The sequence below is a fragment of the Palaemon carinicauda genome, chromosome 1, assembly GCF_036898095.1.
Source record: "Palaemon carinicauda isolate YSFRI2023 chromosome 1, ASM3689809v2, whole genome shotgun sequence".
Taxonomy (NCBI): domain Eukaryota; kingdom Metazoa; phylum Arthropoda; class Malacostraca; order Decapoda; family Palaemonidae; genus Palaemon; species Palaemon carinicauda.
In genome coordinates, this window is record NC_090725.1 from 122002646 (window position 1) to 122022146 (window position 19501).

Consider the following 19501-nt stretch of genomic DNA (forward strand, 5'->3'; position numbering starts at 1 on the left):
AATAATAATAATAATAATAATAATAATAATAATAATAATAATAATAATAATAATAATAATAATGGTAACAATTGTTATTGGATTCAATGAGTTTATTTTAGCTATCACTCAACTGCACTTACTTTATCTGACTCTTCGTTCATTTTACTTACAGATATAACAGTTGCTCTGAACATTTGTAATTCAACTACATCAGATTATTTTCACAAACAAAAGACCATTTTATTAAAAAACGATTCCATAATTCACGAGATTAAGTAAGCTAAGGTTTTACATGTGAAGGCAAATCTTAAGTAGTGACAGAGTTGCAAATTGTAACTGAAAAGATCATATAATACGAATAGGAAAAAGATTATCGACATTTTGCGCTATTTAAACGGAAATCTAAATTTATGTAACAGACAGGCAGAGTATGGTCACCAACAAAAATCCCTCTGTCACCTCTTGCCGTTCATTAGTATCAAAGTAGAACTATAATTCAACTCTGGCTGTGAATGATAATCGGATAAGACGTGAAAATGCAGAACAGAGTAAATACAATTAGATAAACAGCTAAAGTTTAAATTTAGGAAAACCTGAGGAATAAACCAACAAAGCAAATGCAAGGATATTTAGCAAATTCATTGGTTAAACTTCAAGCGAAAATTGGTAAAGTATAGCATATTTTACTTATTTAGTCAAAAAAAGAGGCGCAATGACAAAACAGATGAAGGATACACAGTCAAATGGGATGTAATGCTATAAGATGCTTCGCACTCAAGCATCTGAAGAACAAGTCAGCTAGGCCAAAATGCAATAGGCAAAAGATCGCGGAAAAACACATAAATAAACCATTTGCATAAAAAGACACGCAGCTAAAGTGAAATTACGGAATTAAGTCCATGCATATAATTACAACATTCATTCCAACTTCACACGCACATTCACTTTCACTGCCATTCGCAGACACCACAAACGGTCTCTTTTGAAAGGGATTTTCATTACAGACGTATAATTGGATGTTTTAACGCGCATGTGTAAAGCAGACTAAATAAACACAAGGTTTACCAGAACCCACAGTTGATTTTTTGACAACATAATGACAAACACCAGTGAATTAATTATGATCCAGCTTCCACTTGATGTAAATAGAGCTAGTTGCATAAAATGAAAGGAAGGAAACACATACTGGAACATACTGCAAGAAAAAAGGCTTGACAGACGCAGTTGCTACTTTCATGCACTTTAAATCGATACCTGTAATTAAAAAGAATATGTTGTATTACACTACATAGTTCTTTAATTTATCTCGAAATGCAACATTACGTCCAAAAATAGAAAAGACTCAACTAGTTTTCGACCTCACATACATTTTCAGCGAATCTTTTCATGGTATTCGCTATGAGTTCTAGGATCATGTAACACATCCTTTGAACATTGAAGGTTAAAGACGAAAGTAATATTTGGTAATTACTCACGCAATAATGACTGTTCGGCAAAAGGAAATATAGAAACAAAAGGATACTAGGTAACCTGACATTACAAAAAAAAAAAAAAAAAAAAAAAGTCCGGTGTAACGTTACACTACTTTTATCTAAATAATTTATGTTGGTACCCGAACCATTTACTAGTCAACAAGGTCTGGTTCAATTATAGTCCGCAGGAGGAGATTTGAGCCTGAAAGAAGAGGAGCAAAAGACAATCGTATGATATCGCAAAATCAAAATTTTCTCTATCAAAGTTTTCCAGAATTCTTGTGACCCTAAAATCTCGTTGTTTACCTTCTTTGCCTCTTTTTCTTTTTAAGTTGTCAAGTTACCTATGCCATCGGCCAAAGCTTAAAAAGTATCAAATGAGAAAGAAACAATTAAGTGCATACTGGAAAAGAAAAGTCAAGATGATTATTCACTTACATGGCTTTCTTCTCAGTGGAGGAAAGATTAGACCTTTGACTAAGGAAAGCAAATTAACTGGGCAGAGAGAGAGAGAGAGAGAGAGAGAGAGAGAGAGAGAGAGAGAGAGAGAGAGAGAGAGAGAGAGAGAGAGAGAGAGAGAACTATAAATAACTTGCGATTGCAATGGCTTTTTACTAAGTACTAAGTGGTTATATCAGGTTTCAAAAATACCTGATAAACCTCATTCCATTAAGAGATCAGAAAAATGTAAGGAGAAGTTAAGGTAGCGGGAAGGGGATTGGAGGACAATTTTTTTTAAAAAAATATGGTTTCGGTGAAAATAATCTCTCAATGGAGGGTTCTGTATTCCCTCTAATATATTTCATCATCGTCTCCTCCTACACCTATTGACGCAAAGGGCCTTAATAGACTGGCTAAATCCATAGAGGATTCATTGGCTAAATTCATCAAAGGATAGCCAGTTCCTTGTGATGCGCAGTGCCAATCTAAATGAGACAAATGACCCCTGCCGGTCCATACTGATTCAAGTAAGATCATCCGTCAGGCATCAAGAGTAGAAGCCGAAGGACTGAACGGAAATCTTAAATCCATATTTGTCTTTTTGGTAAGAGAGGCCTTTTTCTTTTAAGATCCTTACAATAAAACCAATGATTGACGGTTTGACCTAGAAATCTCTGGTAGGGAAATCATTGTAATTCTCAACGTAGTCAGAATTTATGAAGCAACAGTTATTGGCACGATATGAAATAAATAACCAATTCTCTACTCTGGACTGAAAGATAAACAACACAACAGTCACTGCCTTATTCATACTACAACTGCTTAACCGTGGATGAACACCCAATATATATGCATTATTGTGGAAGTAATTGAGAATAATTGGTATAAACAATGGGTTCTTAAGAGTAATTAAGTGTTCATTTCTGAAGTGAAGTGCATGTTGGAGTAGGTAGCTAAGAAAGTGACTGATTTGATGTGAAAGTGGTCTGAGAAAAGGATGTGTCATGTGTTCATGACTTCAAATCTTTATGAATGAAATGATACGAAATGTTTTGGCCAAAGGGAATGGATGTAAGTGGCACGGTATGGAATAACAAGCTTTTTATTAATTAATTCTGGAATGAGCTTATAGAAGACAGTAATGACAAACTGTGTAAGTTATTTGAAAGACTTTGAAAGTGTTTACCATAGGGTAGAATTGAAAGTAAACATGAGCAGGAGTAAGGCAACGAGGGTAAAAGGAAACCAGGAAAATGGATTAAAATGTTTATATGAATAAAACAAGAATGGAAGCCGTTGATCTGCATAACTAACTAAGAGTTAATATATCGAATAACAAGATGAGAGAAAAGAGGAGAGTTGCATAACGGAAGAAGCAAGAAATGTAGAGGATAGGAGAAAACACTGGCGAGATTCGAATTGACTGTGAAAGCCAATGTGGGAATTCCTGAATTATTGAAGGAATTCTAATTAATGAAAATTAAGTATTAGATGTTGAAGTTAAATAAAAGATAAAAGGGTTGAAACTGTTAAGATTAACTATTTGTATACTATAATAAGAATGAGTAGGATAAGAAATGTGGAGATACATGGTAGTATTAAAAATAATGACATAGGTAAAAGGTTTGGAAAGTATATTTTGAAATAGTTTTGTCATGTGGACATAATAGACGGCAGTATTATGATTCAGAATTTCCCATAATTAAGAGAGGAGGACTAGAAAGGACTATATACTGTAGATTACGTGAAAGACGCATTGAAAAGGAATGATCTCAATAGACAGGAAGTGCCTGACAGCATACAAGGTACAAGTGAATGGCACAGCGTATGTTGGAGGGAGGGGGTCTGATCACGTTGCTAATGAGCGGCAATAAATGTGAATGAAGCGATAAATATTTTGAAAATTTTATTGCAAGGGGATTCATCCTTGATTCAACAGTTAAAGAACGATGTGACAATGATTCTTGTGCTATTTTCCCACAGAGCCAGCCCATATAAAAGGAAAAGGAATGATGTTGAAAGGTTCTAGCATCTATATATATATATATATATATATATATATATATATATATATATATATATATATATATATATATATATATATAAATAAATATATATACACACACACATATATATATATATATATATATATATATATATATATATATATATATATATATATATATATATATATATATACATATATATATATACACACACATATATGTATATATATATATATACACACACATATATATATATATATATATATATATATATATATATATATATATATATATACACACATATATGTATATATATACATATATATAAACAACAAATGCAGCCGTTTCTAGTCCACTACAGGACAAAGGCCTCAGCAATGTCAATTCATGTCTGGGGTTTGGCAAGTTTTCCTCCCCAAGCTGGCCAGTGCAAATTGGTGATGGTGGGAGATTTTCGTATGATTATAGCAGAGTAGACGAATGTCGTTCCTGAGTCGATGTTGCGAAATCCCATAACAAGACCCAAGGTTCAAAAGACAGGATAGTACATTACATAACTATAACATTCCTTCTATCTAAATTTAGCAATAGATGTGTGATTAAACAGTTTTATTTAACGAATCTATAACCTTTACGATTGAAATAAAAAGAAACAAACGTTTAATGCATAGCTGGATATGACCCAAGATAATACTGACCCACTTAAGCAACCAATATGTATTGGGTATGACATTTGGGGATATTGAAATTCCCGTATTGCAGTTATTATGGATGCGGAAATTGGACATGTTCTTTGTAACAAATGTTTAGATTTCAATAAACATATTACAATGACTAAATTTGCAACTTATTTATTAAGAGGCGCCATAAGATAATATCAATCGCCCTTCCCTACGACCAATAAAGTAAGGATAACCAAAAGCCTACCTTATAACAAACAGATAAAATAAATGTACCAGTAGAGGGCATTTAACGGGCTTGACTGCATCGAAACAAATGTTCCTTGAGAGAATCAGTCCAGTGTTTTTTATAATAAGCAAATAATTTGAAAAGTCCTACAACTGACCAAGAGGAAAAGGGGCCACCTATTAAACAGAAACTAAGATCAAAAGAAACTGATTTTGATTTCAAGAAAAGTATTTATTATTATTTTTTTTTGGCTGCGAAAAAGTAGAAAAGAAAAAATACTCTTCACAGATCAGGTAGTTAGTAGCGATGACCTTTGACTTTGAGGAAAATATGTTGGAATAAGCAAACGATCGTAATGATGACTGGGGCAAAAAAGTAAAAGCGATTGTAGTTGGTGTCCAATGTTTGGTTGCACAAGAAGCTAGATACCATAGATCAAGTAGTGTTAAGTATTTTTCCGTTAAGAAGCTGCGCTTAAGTCCACCAGGCAAACGTGGATAATCTGAAGATGAAGGTATTGTAAATGGCTTGGAAGAGGTTTGTTCATACATGCAAGACAGTGACGGCTGTCAATCAGAACCAATCCTGCAAGATAAGTGCAAGCTATCTGAAAACTAATATACAAGAAAAGTACCGAAGTGATGTAATCATAACCACCGTCCAAAAAAACGAAAAGACATACATAGTATGTTTCCGCAAACCAAGAGATAATCTACTATGTAATTCTTGGTATAATGAAAGATTGGATACTGAGGAAGAGCGACTGAGAATTGTTAGAACTGCAGCAGCTATTATTGAAGAGGATATTAAATCACAAGTATAAGACCCCCTTCAACTATTATTCTCGTAAAGAACTCTTTAACGATGATGAAAACAGTGTACCTGATTCTCTTCATGTTTTGTTACATTGATTAATTGAAAAGGGGGAGAAAAGAGGTATTGATGAAAAGCACAGGCTCATTCATTCCTCCAAGCAGAGTGCCCGAGGACACTTGTCTCTCCTATTCTACTTGGAGTAGGTTGGTGTTTACGTACACCGGAAATTTGGATACAGACTCCTGGTGAATATTCTACATAAACTGGGCTTCTCTCTACAGAGTATAATGAGGCTCATCTCAATTTTGTCTGATAATTTCATATAGTTTGTTTTTGATAATGCAGATTTTAATGTGCAAATAGTAAAGGAATTTCACACTTTCACTGCATAGGAGACATTGAATTTACCAGCAGGCTCAAAGATCAAACATGGCGTAATTGAAAGACTAGAAATTGATACCATCTGCTAAAGAAATTTCTTTGTGTTCGTCTATATATAGTAATATATTTTATAGTAATTTTCATCAGAGCAACCGTTTTCATAAAAAAATGAAAACTGAAATATGGCAGCAATTTTTCAAGATGGCGGACGAAGTTCAGGCAGGATCGATATCGACGTTTGATATGTTATTTATAAGTATCTAAAAAGTCATGTGCAAATTTTCAATTTGTTACATATATTTCTATTTTTTTGACTAAAATAGGACTAATATGACTGGACTAAATATGATTATCACAGTTTTAAAGTGGAAGCTTATTGAGGAAAATTTGAAAAAATAATGTTGATCTTATTTCTGATTTATTGTTTTGTTAATGTACCCAGACATGATCCAAGACTCTGAAAACGCCAACCTAATACCGGGTAAGTCAATGAACGTCTATGAGAATGTTTTTCACATTGTGTATACGAAACCTTTGTCATAAAAAGATTTCGTTTACATAAATCAAATTGAAAATTTTATAATCTACACGTACTCAGAGGTGATTATTTAGTGAAGATATGAGCAGTTCAATCAGTCCTTATAAGTAAAGTTCTGTAATAAAGACAAGAAGGGAGACAATCAAGGAAATTTCTAGCTGTCGAAAAGTATTCCTAAAAAAAAACAGTGAGAGACTTTCTGTTCTTGTCGGACAATTTGCGACATCCACGGGACTTCATCTGGACCTGTTAAACTACTGCAGAGTTCAACCTCTACCCATGTCAATGCCGAGACGTACAACAAAGACCACATGTGGCGACGAGATAAGGAGCATTTAGCTGTTGCTCTGATAATGCCCCTAGTACCCATGCCGATACCCAAAGGCCCCATCTGGGACAATGAAGACCACCTCCGAAGGTGGTCCCAGACATCCAGAACACTTGGCTTTTACTAATTTAGACGGTGGGAGGGACTAGATAAGGGTTATTTCAAGGGTCACTGCATTGAGTGCTTGGAAAGTTATGTGCTCTCTCTCTCTCTCTCTCTCTCTCTCTCTCTCTCTCTCTCTCTCTCTCTCTCTCTCTCTCTCTCTCTCTCTCTCTCTCTGTATGAGTCCATGAGAATGTTGAAGCTCCATTTTTTTTTACTCAAGAACACATAAGACGATCATTCTGCATAATATTTTTAAGTAACTATAGTAACTTAAGAAATATTCTCATTGCTCAATTAGGAATTTGAAGACCAAACATTTTCCGGCACAAGACAATGTAAGACTAGAAGTCCAAAGTGTAAAATTTGAAATTTCATTCTTATATAAAAGGCCAACTAAGCAATTATTTATCCCCGCTCTTTTTTTTTGAGAGAGAGAGAGATAGAGAGAGCATCTACTGTAGGTGGTTAGCCCAGTAGTGTGCCCAAGGAGGCCATTCACCTCCGAGGGGTAACTAGGGGTACATCGTACTTAGGCTATAAGGAAAAATTGAAGCGGTTGGACAGCAAGACGATAGCCAGAGGCATCGGGGATAACTTTCACTCTATTAGAGGTAATTTTCCTAAATGAAATCATAAAACTGGAAGTTGGGAAATAGGAACATAAAAATTAATTAGTACATCTAAAAATATGGAAAATTAAATCGTATTTTATAACTTATCCTACAGATTTTGATAGGTTATTGAGGAAAGCGTGTTTTAAATAACGTAAACTTTCCCTCAAGGAGAGTGAATAAACTTGCCTAAAAATGGTAAAAAGACATCCTTAAAAGAACCATGAAAATATGGTCACAAACAACAAAAACGGAAATATGCATATTCTGTATCCCGCTTCCTTGATGAACAAACATCTGTACTGTTTTTTTCTAAAACTCCAAGTATTCATAAGTTGTATCAAAAGGCCCTGTTATTTATAATGACATAACATGAGTCAAATTTTTACAAAAATTTCAATCGAAGAGGGTTACTCATACATAAAATTGGACAATAGCAATAAAATATGTCTACTCCATAAAGGAAAATGACATTCTGTAGCAAAGTACTTCCCCACAAGTATATTACATTAAATGTAGCTCACCATTAATAAAGGATGGGAAATGGTGGGATTGGAGTGGGAGGTTCGCAACCTCGTCCCTAGTGGTAAGGACAAAATTAATAATAAAAGGAAATAAATGTTTTATGCTGACACACACATACACGCACGCGCGCGCACACACACACGCATATATATACTGTAGAATATATATATATATATATATATATATATATATATATATATATATATATATATATATATATATATATATATATATATATGGGTGTGGGTGTTTGTGCGTACATATGTGCCTGTATGTTTATTTAGATAAGCTATAAATATCTAACGATGCTATGTAAATTAACTATAAAGAGTGAAATTAACTCTCCTTCGAAATTAATCATAGGAATTTTTCGTTGCTCCACAGTACAGTGGGAATTAACTCACCAAAATGTAATAACATCTAACTAATATTAATATAAATTATGATAAATTCCACCATCTTTGATTAGAACCCAGCGGGACAATACATATAAATACGATAGTTTATTAATGTGAAGCTTCTCCTGAATATCACGGTCTTTATATTCATCAAATTATTTTCATTTTACTGTTGTTATACGTAACAACATCCATTACACTAATACCACTATTACGCAACACAAGAAATATCTAAAGTGCGATATCCAACCAGATGAGAAGCTCCAAGAACCATCTCATCACTCCAAGGCTTGAAGGGGTCAGCGGAGGCTGTGTTGAGGAATTCCTAAAAGTTGTCGACAACTCGAATGTGTCATGGACGTGACGTTTTTCTATTCTACGGGATAAATATATTCTGAATGGCGCATTCAGAATATTAAATGTCAGAAGGATGGTTCGAGTGGTATTAAGGGTTCTCTCTCTCTCTCTCTCTCTCTCTCTCTCTCTCTCTCTCTCTCTCTCTCTCTCTCTCTCTCTCTCTCTCTCGTCTTAAATGCAAGGCATTCGGTTTTTGCCTTACCCCATAATGATTCAAACATTCCATTTTCCTGGCCTCACCCGTAATAGGAGCATTTAATTACACAAGTAATGGAAAACCCAATATAACCTAACTTGAAGATGGAAAGGAATCAACAGTAATATAAGATTTGTGGAAGCTATGATAGTCTTTTCGTCTGTTTTAGAAGTAATGTCAATAGTTATTAAAAGAATCATTAAAAAGAGAACTAGATAGATCTTATAAAGCTAAAAGCACAAGACGTGCAAAATGATTACGAATCATATATTAGATAAATAGAGCACCATGCACTCTGGTGCTGCAACATGCAGAGCTGTATGACAACATGGTTATAAGATTTCTTTCTTTCACAGATATATTTGTACCCATCCTCGGCTGTACTTGTAATTGCGTCATAAGATATGCGTTAGAAAGCGAAACTTCGCATCTGACAAACCTTTTAATAGACAACGTGATATAGCTATATAAAATAAATCCAAAAATATGTATTATGTATATGTCAAAACAGTAGAGAATAGTCCCATATATACTTAATAGTCCATTTAGGTACATAACTTTCTGTGTGTGCTAGAAAAAAAGAATAGTAGTCAGAATTTTTAAATGTTATTTGTGAGATTACATTTAATTAAGGAGAATCATTCGTTCTTTTAACGCAACCGAACATTTAACCAAAATCATATCCGTTACACTAATTACCCATATAATTTTTACTAAAGGTGTATGCTTAGTTCTGAATACATGTAAAATTATTCAAATGGCATTAAAAAATGTCTCCTTCAAAATTACCTTTGATTTTATAAACATCTCTATATCTATCTAAAAAAGAAGAAGAGGGAAAATCTGAAGCTAATAGTGGCAAAGGTCGACCGCCCAGACACACTATTATTGTTTAACCGTAAAACTGTGACGGTCCTAATGATAGCCCTTGAGGGATCCCAGGATCTACGGGCATCTGAGGACTGCTGTTATTACGGCTTGATGGGAAAGAATCACTTCAGAATTGGTTACCGTTTAGGGGAGCTGGGAGTGGCCTGACGAGGTAGCTGAAGAAATAAAAGGGAGACGGCAGGCAAAAAGAGCAAGGGTTTTGACCTTGAACCAGCCCATAAGGCGGGATGCTGCTGCAAGCCCTAGGCCATGGACAGAACAACAAATGCTGATGGTTTAATCTTGTGACACAAAAGAAGAGTAAAAGACCAACAATGAGAAGACAAAAAAACTAAATAAAAAGAAAGGATGTGAAAATAATGAACAATAAATAAATCTATATCAACCCTCTTATCAACTCAAATGGAGAGTTCGTATAAAACAAGTTGCCAAATATATGAAATTACCTAAGAAATTAAAATTTGTATTTGTAATGCCATTATATGCCTATTTCTCTTACCAATCACCAAATACCCAACGAATAGTATGTATATATATATATATATATATATATATATATATATATATATATATATATATATATATATATATGTACAGTATATATATATATATATATATATATATATATATATATATATATATATATATATATATACAGTATATATATATATATATATATATATATATATATATATATATATATATATATATATATATATATATATATATATATATATATATATATATATAATATATGTGTGTGTGTGTGTGTGTGGGTGTGTTTGTATTCATATAATACGTTTAAAAATATAAACCACAGGTACACATTTACATAACTCCTGCATAAATACAAACCATGAAATACACATGACTTGTTTCTATTACTTTGTAATTTTATCTCGGTTGTTCCATACAATTACTATGACATCGGTCATCTATCAACTTGAAACTAAATTGGCGAAAACACAATTTTCAATTAGTTTTCCTATCTGCCAGTTTTACATATTCTATACAAACTCCATGTCTACTACTTTTCGAAAATCATCTTATCAGTAAATTGGATTAAACTAAGATCTACCAAAGAACGAATTTGCATTTTCTACCTGGTTTCCCAAATCTACTTTCTACCTGGACTCCTACTTGAGCGGAATCTTTGTATTGCGGAAATCCTTAACAACCGAAGGATAATTCTATTATTCACACCGCTAATCTCCTCGGTTCCTTGAAACAAAAACGATTCACCCACTACCAGAAAAAACAATTTCTTTATTGACTTGATATCAAATCTACAACAACTTTCACTCATTTTTTCCCGATCTCTTCCTACCTACGCCCTCTTATCCATTCTCTAAGGCAGAAGGAGATGCTCCTCCGCGAGGGTTCCCGGGAAACACCCCTCCAAGACATCCCCAGCCCACTTCATGTTCCCCATCAACACTCATAAGGCAAAGATCTTGTAATCTGCCGTGGCCGAACCTAATTAGGGGAGTCAATCCTCTTGTAGTGAGGGTGTTTACTTCTAGATGATTTATTCCTGCTTCTAAATCCATGGGCTGAATGTGGGTCTAGTCTGATGTAATGAGTTACCTAATTAGTCAGCACCAGCGAGAAGGTTTGTGTATGTGTTAAATACACAAAACTTCCTTACCAGCTCGGATATTCCGTAGCTGGCTGTTATGTGCCTCTGCTTTAAGTAGTAATGAACTAGGATGAAAAATTTCGACATCGAATAATTGATAGTTAGTAAGAGTTCAGGTGTAACTACTGGTTTTTACTTTAAAGTAAGAACTTATCTTTCGTAAAAAAAGGAATTACATGACTGAAATACAGGAACTATGAGATATAAGAGATGGATTTTTTAAAGAAGCAATACGTTATACTTAACGTACAGATTTAATTACCTAAACCTTCACTTACGAGGATTCATACCACGGTTTGTATGGCGGTAATGTATTACTATAAGTAAATAGACCACAAAAGGATTTTAATCGACATTTATCAGCTGCCTTGGAAAATCCCGATTTCTAACTTTATCGATAAATAAAGTTAGTTGAATATGAAGAAGAGGAACATGGATTTTCATTGAGTTTATCCTTTCACACTATTTCATTTTCGAATTCTATAAAAGTAATGGGTTAATAATACTTGTTTTATCTACAAAAAAATATAATCGGAAATAAAGAAAATGCTACTACTTCTACACAAAAACGCGACATTAAGGAAAACTGGGTTAACTTAAAATTAAGATAAAATAATGCGCACGTAAGACCAAGTTAGCGAATCTTGATAAAAATCTAAGAAGTTACCTGTTACGCATCATGATATCCTTTTCAACAAAGGCAAATTAATTCATATGTTAGAAAACTTCAGGTGTAATGAATTGTCTTTCATTCCGTGTCGAATAAGCTAAAACCTCATTTCCGGTAGCAAACAACAAGACCTGAGGAACTTTATATATATATATATATATATATATATATATATATATATATATATATATATATATATATATATATATATATATATATATATATATATATATATATGTATATATATATATATATAAAATGAAGAAAAATACGTAAGCTGGCACAAAAATGCATGTCCATTGGACAAAGCCCCCTATTAAAAAACCGTGGTTTCTGATGTGGCTTCGTGGAGAGGAAAGTGAAAGTTATTTCCCTACAAGAGTTAAGAATGTATAAACTGGAGTAGAAATGTAACAAAAATCAGTGAAATGAGAAACAATTACACACATATGCTTACATATTAGTTATCATACAACTAGCAACACTTCGAATTACCCACTAACACATATTAAAAATAGAGTTTGATACGACAAATAAGATAAAATATTAGTAGTGTCAGTAAATAATAAGAGGATAACAATGAATATGTGATACAAGACACATAACAATATGATCTAAAATAACATAAATATGGCAACTAATAAAGGTTTTAAAGTCATTCATGACTGGCAGAACCAAGACAGGACAATGTCTAGAGACCAAACATTCAATATTTACATGTGATCAACTCCCAAGGCTTCCCTCAACCAACGCTAAGACCAAGGAGGGTCAGGGAACGGCTGCTGATGACTCATTAGATAGACCTATAGGTTCCCCATAATGCCTCATCGCTAGCTCATAAAGACGGAGAGGTTGCAGATACTACTAGAACCTATAGGGTTAGGGCAAGGCGCAAAATCCCAACTCGCTTATAACTAAACACAGACGTTTCCAATAGGCTATAACAGGGATATTAATGGTATGCAAAACGAATAGTGTTCACTAATCCACAAGTATGAGCACTAAGGATAGCAGCGTTAGTTACAAACATATTAAGAGGAAATTTGCGACGACAAAATTATACGAGATGATTTACTTAAAACTACTGTATTCCATACCACGTTTAACTATTCTAATTCAATTCTTTGAGTAGATGACGAATGGTAAACTTTATGTTAGGAAGAAAAAAAAAATTAGCAATTAAAATCAGTTTTATTTGGTTACCAGGTGTCACAACGACTAAGGATATCGTAGGTTATATCCATAGAGAGAGGGGGGAAAGGATATTCGTTAATTCTAAAAGGATTTATAAGTCTGACGACACACACACAAACATTTATATATATATATATATATATATATATATATATATATATATATATATATATATATATATATATATATATATATATATATATATATATATATGTGTGTGTGTGTGTGTGTGTGTGTGTTTGTGTGATCGCCAATGTATGAATGTATGAAGAATGTCTTTTGAGTAAGTTATACAGTATGTGGATGTCAAATGAAAATGAAAGGGAAAACGGTGAATATGCTGAGGTGAGCTGTTAATGATTACAAGTGAAGTAAGAACTTCAAATATCTGACTTATGAAGCAACCCACAAGAATGTCAGAAAGTTTGAGGAAGAAATAAATGGATCTGACAGTTTTGAAATGCTTCGGTCAAAATCGAAATAATTTAGGACTCATGGTTCGTGTAATGTGTATGATAGGGAAGTGTTAATATGGATGAGGAGATGATGACCATGAATGAGGGCGTGAAGGAGGTAATAAATGATAAGGTACAGCCATATTAACCAGGAAGGGTCTACACAGGGGTTCAGGCACAATTCAACACCCAAAGTATGAATGTGGCAGTAAAAGTTATTTTGATTTTCTCTGCAGCCATCCTCTATTAGAGAAAACTAGTTTTCGCACTATCAATTACGGTATACAATATTTTCTACTTATCACAAATACCCGCAAAGGTGCAAGCAAGTCTTCAGATGTTTAGAAAGGTTTGGAATTAGTTGTCATTACATTGAATGTGAACTAAACAGTTATATAATATATTATGTAACTGAGTATATTTATACATGTACAAATAGGAACACATACATATAAGTTTACTTTCATTAATATAACACACATATTTTTTCAATAGCAAGCAGTTTCTCCTAACAGTCACAGCCACATGCATTCTTTAAGTGTTGAATCGTTATATATATACATACATATATATATATATATATATATATATATATATATATATATATATATATATATATATATATGTGTGTGTGTGTGTATATATGTGTATATATATATATATATATATATATATATATATATATATATATATACATATATATATGTATGTATATATATATATATATATATATATATATATATATATATATATATATATATACTTGTATATATACAGTGTATATATACGATATATATATATATATATATATATATATATATATATATATATATATAATATAAATATATATATATATATATATATATATATATATATATATATAAATATAAATATATATATATATATGTATATATATATATTTAGAGAGAGAGAGAGAGAGAGAGAGAGAGAGAGAGAGAGAGAGAGAGAGAGAGAGAGAGAGAGAGAGAGAGAGAGAGAGAGAGAGATAGTATGGTTGCATGGTGATATGGATGTGCACGTATTATCTCCACTCGCTTGGTTGAAGATCTTACTTAGTTTAATCGCACTTAATAGAGATGAAAACCTAGCGAAAAGAAAGACCGCATGTAGTTATAAAAAGGTAAAACAATTATAAAGCCAAACTTGCATGTCCATTGATACTAAGCTATAATCGTTTTCACATTGCTAAATATTCATTTAATCATAAGAAAATAATTGAATAATTAAAACTCATCTGTAAGTTTACCATTTAAGGGGCATAATATGAAGATAATGAGTAAAATGTCAGTAACGCGAGCACGGAATAATTTAGAAAAATACATGTTTTCATACCAAACTTCAAATTTTGAAATAATATACACATTCATATATAAAGTGTACACACAAAAATATATTTATACATATGTATAATAAACACACACATACATATGACACACTACATTCACACACACACACACACACACACACACACATATATATATATATATATATATATATATATATATATATATATATATATATATATATACAGTGTGTGTGTATGAGTTCATATGATGACAAAAACCATATTGCATATGAAATTAATACTAAAAAGCGGTTAACATGGGTGCTGAGGTGTCAGAAAGGGGGAAGGGGGCGGGGGGCGTAATACTCACCTTTTCTGTAAGCGCTGACCTTGACCCTCCCTCCTCACAACTTGGCAGGAGTTGTCGTTGTCATCTTCAGATGTCCACTTTTCTAATTTCTTTCTTCGATACTTTCGTCTATTGATCCATAATCGCAAGTGACTACTCTCCAAAACAGTTTTCTTTGCAGTTATCACTTTATAATTCAAAGGAATTTCAGTAGTATAACACTTTTACTTTAAACTAAAAAAGAACTCGGAAAACAATAAAAAAAACTTTTTCGTCAAGGTCTTGTATTGTTTCGCCTCTACTTTTATTATCCTTTATAGTACAAGAATTACCGTGAGGACCATAAACACATAAAAAAGTTACTTCACTATTATCCAGATCACTGTAAAATTCAATTGACACTTCTCTTTAAATTCTTTCTTATTTAACTGAGGTCATATGGAACAGAGGAATCATTTCAGTAATCCAAGAACAGTAAAGAATTCATATACCCAAGTTTCATTTCACAGCTAAAAGTGAGTCAAAGAGACGGTGTGAAAAGATGGTCGTTTTTATCCACAAAACATTTGATTTTTTCACATAAAGCACAGCAAAAACATTTACACCCATTAACGGCAGATCAGATATCAGTAGACTACCACTTACCAGGTTATCAACCAAAGTAAATCAGAGACAGATCTACATTAATGGCACTTTTTCACAGTTATATGCACTTTCTCAATAAAACTTTCAAAACTAACAAACACAAAATACCTGGAAAATTATATGGACCTTTTTATGCTAACTTGACTATTATAAATGTATCAAAATATTGATATATATATATATATATATATATATATATATATATATATATATATATATATATATATATATATATATATATATATATATATATATATATATATATATATTAAGAGTAACAATTGGTAGTTTAAAGAGAAATTACATGTTTTCCAAATAGAATTAAAAAAAATAAATAAAAACTAACAGAGTAATGAAAAACTTAAAAACCCTATATGTAATTACATTTCATAAAACAATTTCATGTTTAATTCATTACAGTTGGTTTACCTTATGCTCAAACAATGAAAGTAAATGATATTCATTAAAACATTGAAAACGAATTAAACTGAATATCATCTCTTCATTATAATTCTTCAGAACAATTGTGTCACTGATGGAGAATATAAATCACCATACTAGTGTATGATCCCGTCTTAATATTCTCAAGCAGGTAATTAGGAACAAACAAACAAATACACCACGAACAAATAAATTAACATAATAAATATAATAGTTGACAGATGAAATCCCCATCCCCTAAATAAGCTGACTCCCCCTTCTACTGTTGACGACCTTTACTACAAGGAGTTTTTTATTGACTCTTCCACTAGCCCCATTAACAAATTGATTATTCCTTACTTTATAGATCTATTAAATTAACAAGAAAATTCTTCAAAAATTACTACTGAATAACACTGAATCTGAATTTTAGTATTTCCACATACACTTAACCCAAGGCACACTCAAAACAAAATCTGAACTAAATAATAAAGACAATACGAAAATTAATAAATATATAAATAAACAAAATATCCCCTGAATACCATTTGCCGATACATGACAGGAAAATCAAGTTCATTCAGAACTTCGAAAGGGAGTCCAATTCTCATCTAATCTATCAATTTCAAAAGGATTGAATAACAAACGCGGTATATCCTGTTTACGAGTAGAAAAAGGCAAAAAGGTGGACGCACAACACATAACAGAGCACTACTCTGCCTTTCAGACAATATCTTGTGTCACTTATGAAAAAAAAAAATATAACTTATAACTTGTCAAGTGAGTGTTCCGAAGACCTTTTCAAACTGACGTTTTTGATGAACCGCCGGCACGTGAAAACAAGATTAAACAGATAAGTAAATTCGGATTGCATAAGTTGACTGGTGGATTCCATTTACTTTTAAAAGTAAGATTAATATTCCCATTGATAATTCCTAAATGCATGTTTATTTTTCTCTTATCTATAACCATAGAATATTACTGAGACAATTAAAAACCTTATCATTGTCTAATTAAAATAGACCACAATTTTCTTAATTAATTTTCTTTTACTCCGTTAAGTTGACTTAGTAAAAATAACTTCAAACATCAATAGCAGAGAGGTAAGTATAGCCCCTCCCCTCATAAACAGTATATATGTGTGATCAAAACATGGTTACGCATTGCACGTTCAACTGGCAAAAACGGATGACGGAACCACAAAGCGAGAGAGCTACACCATCACACCTACACTTCGCCAAGTCAGGTGGGTGACTGAAGTCAAGACGCCAAAGTTGATATTTCTCGCAAGACGCCGTTCCTCTGGCTCTTTCGCCGGTCGACCTGACACGAGGCAGTTTGCCATAATGAGGGACAACGGCATTTCATTCTCGTTTTCTTTCTTTTACCAGTTAATAAGGATTCGTTATCTCAATATTTAACATTTATGTAGTTAATGTCTCATTCTGAGGCCAAGATAAACTTATTAAATACTAAGGCATTTGCTATTTGAAAATTTGGAATGATTGAAATCGGCACTTTCACTGATAAAGAGAAAATTAGTTACAACTACCGCTATTTTTCGTTCTTTTCCAAACACGTCCCACCAAAAGTATGACCCTTTTCCTTACAAAAGGCTGTCGCCTCTCCACATGTTCATAATGTCAATTGTCAATCACTTCCAAACTTCTTTATCCCAACTTCTACAGACTAATGGGTCGTTGCCTTGACTCGTCTTCTCCCGCTACAAAAGAAATCCTCTTAATACTCCTTTAACCTCCTTCGTTTCACCACGCTGTCGAATGCTTTGGCTTCCTCTTGACGTTCCACCCTTGCATTAGTCTACTACTTTACTGCGAAACACATTGCAAGTTTAGAGGCGCTAATAAAAGCCGACAGGATGGTTTGCATGAAGCCTCGTGGTTTTTGACAGTACATTGCTTAATAACCACTCTATTGTCTAAGTGAATTGCTTTGAGTTCTTATATTACCATTCATCTGTGCCTGCAGGTATTCTTAAAAGTTTTACCATTACGATTCCACTGTCTGAGGGCGTTGTTTCAAATTGAATTTCAGATAATGTATAATGGTGATATTTCAGTATTACAACTAATGTCTCTGGGTACTGTTTAAAGTTTTATCATTAATTTCAAGCAACTTCTAGGGATATTATTCTAAGGTCTATCATCTTTACTTTAATATCAAGCTACTTCTGGGGATATTATTCTACGTTCTACCATCCTTACTAAGTGTAAAGGTATTCTTCCAAAATGTATTTTTTACCATTTGACATTGTCTAAGAGTGTTTATCATTACCACTTAACTATCTCTAAGTATAGTTTAAAAAGCTTTCTTATTACCATTCTACTACGTTAAAGGCATTCCTTCAACTTTAGTAGTTACAATTCGACTGAGTAAAATGGTATTATTTTAAGTCTTATTATCACTATTCAGATTTTGTAATAACCACTAGATTTTGTCTGTAGGTACTCTTCTAAAATGATTATCATCAATCTACAATGTTTGAATGCATTGCTTTGAATCAACATTATTTAAAATTTCATATTCGATTATGCTTGATACTAGTGTGGTTTCATATCTTAATATTATTCACCCATGTGTACGGGTATTGTTTCAAACATATAATAACACTCGGCTATGTCTAAAGGCATTGTTTCAAGTTTAATTATCACCATCCAGCAATGTATAAGGGAAATTTTTCACGTTTTATTATTACCATTCCACTATGTCTCGGCGTATTTTCTTTAGTTTTATAATTACATGTAGACTATGGCGGAGGGTATTGTTCCTGCTTTTATTATTACCATTCGAATACGTCACTGGATATTGCTTTCACAATAATATGTCCGAGGTTATTGTCTCAAGTT

General features: G+C 32.7%; 1 protein-coding gene across 2 annotated transcripts in view; it reads right to left on the bottom strand.

Moving 5' to 3' along the window:
• Positions 1–19501, bottom strand: part of insc (inscuteable) — a 496177-nt gene that overhangs the window by 418059 nt on the left and 58617 nt on the right. Inside the window, exon 1 of one of the 2 annotated variants that reach the window (XM_068384646.1) lies at positions 15591–16022. The exons of the other annotated variant lie outside the window; for it this stretch is intronic. The gene's annotated coding sequence lies outside the window, so the exon portion shown is untranslated. Of the gene's footprint in view, positions 1–15590; positions 16023–19501 lie in introns of those variants that run through there. 2 annotated transcript variants of the gene reach the window in all.